The sequence below is a fragment of the Octopus bimaculoides genome, chromosome 2 (assembly GCF_001194135.2).
Source record: "Octopus bimaculoides isolate UCB-OBI-ISO-001 chromosome 2, ASM119413v2, whole genome shotgun sequence".
Classification (NCBI taxonomy): Eukaryota; Metazoa; Mollusca; class Cephalopoda; order Octopoda; family Octopodidae; genus Octopus; species Octopus bimaculoides.
In genome coordinates, this window is record NC_068982.1 from 124,335,929 (window position 1) to 124,339,158 (window position 3,230).

Consider the following 3,230-nt stretch of genomic DNA (forward strand, 5'->3'; position numbering starts at 1 on the left):
TGTGGTGGTGGAGCTAGTGGTCTTGCTAAGATGTGATAGTTTCAGGAAAAAAGGTTTCCTTGTGAGGCATGTTCTGTGTTTTATATCACGGGCCTTGTTGGGTATGGGTTGAAAGGTCTTGGGTATCCATTAAATTACAAAATTATTTAGAAATGAACAGTGAAAATGGTTTTATGATTGCATTCATAACAGGTGTAGCAAGAGAACCAACAGAGCCATTTATGCTGTGCATTTCCAAATACTTACATGCATCATCATCATCATCATCATCACCACCATCATCATCATTTAATGTCCATTTTTCACGCTGGCTTAGGTTATGGAGGCATACTGTTGACAATTCTGATTAAGATGAAACTGTACTCTCCAGTGTTTCTAGCTCTGCTTTGCTCATGAGGTAGTTATTTACTCTGTTAGTATATATAAGTGTGCTTTCACATGGCTATAAGTAGTTTAACTCTCATCTCTAGCAATATATGTGCTTGTAGAACATACAATCACAATTAGTGACGTCTAAATTTTGCCTGTATGGCTCATATTACACCCAACTTCCCACATTGATTTTATACTCTGTGTGTGTGTGTGTGTGTGTGTGTGTGTGTGTGTGTGTGTATATTACTAACAGAGGTAGCAGCTCTCTGTCTGAACATCGCCCATCCCATTATTATTGTAGCAGCTATGCTTTCAGAACAACCATCCCAACTTCTAACTTGGTCACCTAAGTAATGGAAACTAGTCTACTATTAGGAATCACCTTTGGCATATGAGGGAGTCTATTTTTTGTACATTCCTAGTGTTTAATGTACCTGTACATCTGCTACTTGTAAAGACTAATCATCCAGTTAGTCATCCAGTGATACTACTGCACCACTTATGTGTTCACTGTGTACACTTTATGGAGTTCTTCCTGACACCTTTTCTAGATATAGAAAGAGGATAGTATTGGTGGTGTTTCTTCCACCATTGCCTTTCTCCCAGATCCTCCTTTTTCTCCACCGTGCCCCCCTGCACCACTCCCTTAGACACCATGGACTCTTTCAATGCCAACTGGGGGGTGGTAGCACTCACTTTGAGAACCAATGATCTACAACATCATTCCACCACCACGTCATCCTAGGTCTGGTTGGGACTTTGCATCAGCTGCAGATTTGGTCTGTGGCACTCAGCAAGCTGTCCTGCATGAATTCCCAGTTGCCCTCTATGTTACAGGTTTGTAGTTCCTCCACCTTCTTGTCAAATTTCTCAATTAGGGTGTCCCTAAATCTCTGACCATATAAAGGATCCTTAAGATTCCAAATCCTTCTTGATCTGCTTCTTGGCATGACTAGTCTATGCTGGAGTTGGGGGTGGTGGACATCCTTCATCAGAGAAGGTCTTAGCATTTATGAGCAACTATGCATCTTGCTGTCTGGTGAGAATGTGATTGATCTGGCTAGCATTGTCACCTGATTGATTGGTTAACAGGTGACTGGCTGGCTTCCTTAAGTTGGTGTTGCAGATCAATAAGTTATTTGCATCACAGAACTCCAGTAGCCTTGTTCCCTCTTTGTTTCAGGAAGCAATTCCATGGCCTCCATGTACACCATGGAAAATACCTGGCTGCTGCCCAACATGTCCATTGAAATCACCAGCGATGAAGATGAGATTGTTGTCATTCATCTTTGAGGTAGCCTGCAGAAGAGTATCATAAAAACAGTCCTTTTGTTCATTTGGAAGACCTGCCTGGGTGGGGGTGCATAGGCAGAGATAATTGTTGCTGTAGTATTCTGCAATACTAGCCTGAGCTTAAGTACTCTATTGCACACCCTGACTACTTCTATGACCTTATCAAACCATTTCTCTGCAAGAAGTATGCCCATACCACCTACACCATCACTGTTACCTTCCCAGAAGATTTTATACCTATATGTCTTGCCTGTGAGGAACCTGGCTGAAGCTCCCTTCCACCTTATTTCGTGAATGCAACATGCCATCGTTCAAGCATCTCAACATTCTCACCAGACCTACCTTTCAATGTGTCTACATTGACAGTGCTAACTCGGAGAACTTGGAAAGGGATGTGGGAGGGAACATAGGAAGAGAGGATGGTATTCAGCATCTGAGCATTTGATAACAGACATGTCATATCAGTTGTTCTCACTTTAATCTACTATCATTCAATCACGTTCAGATTGCTGCCCCTCTTGGGAGTGAGTGTGATACAAGCATTGTTAATATAAGCATTAGTGATGCAAACATAAATGGGTCAGTGTTTAAATTAAGTAAATAAACAGCTGTTAGTTAATTCATTATGAGAGTAGAGAGAAGGGAGTAGGTGGTTTGTTAAGTTACTAAATAGGGAATGCAGTCTCCTTTTGATGCAGTAAAGTGGATGAGATTACTGGTGGTGGTGGTGGGGCTATGATGGCCTTGTGATACAGAGGAGATACTTCCGGTACTGGTGGTGGTGCAGAGACAGGGTGACAAAGAGATTTCCGATATAAGAGAAGAGATTTGGTGAAATGAATAGAAACTTAAAGAGAAAGAAAGTTATGTATATTGATAGATAAAACATTTTGTTGACAAATACAATATTGAGGTCAGTGAACCCAACTATTTAGTTGCAGAACATATGTGTAAGTGTATGAGATAGATGAACAGACCCTGGACCTATTGCTATAATAGATTTCTTTCTGTTAGGAGGTACAAGCACTTAGACCCATATGTACACTCACTATGGTAACTTCAGCCTACCAAATTCAGTCACAGGGCTTCGGTCAGCCCAAGGTTATAGCAAAAGACACTTGCCCAAGGTACCACACAGTGGGACTGAATGTGAAACCTTGTGGCTGGGAGGCAAGCTTCCTAACCACACAGCCATGCCTGCATCTACTAAATGATTTCTTTCTTTCTTTCTTTCAGCCTGACATGGATGATGTAGCAGAATATGGTGTTATACCCTACTTGGTGGAAAGAGGAGCTGATATCAATGCCCAAGACACATATGGCAGCACACCTTTGCATTTTGCAGCCATGAGAGGAAACGATGTCGCTGTCACTCTACTTGTACAGTTCTCTGATATCGAAATTGATGTGAGTTTTTTTCCCTTTTTTTTTTTTTGTCTATATGTACTGATACTGTTGTGATGATAGCACTACTGCTACAACCAACACCAGCACCACCACAACCACTACTACTGCTACTACTACTACTACTTCTACTACTACCACCACCACCACCACCACCACCA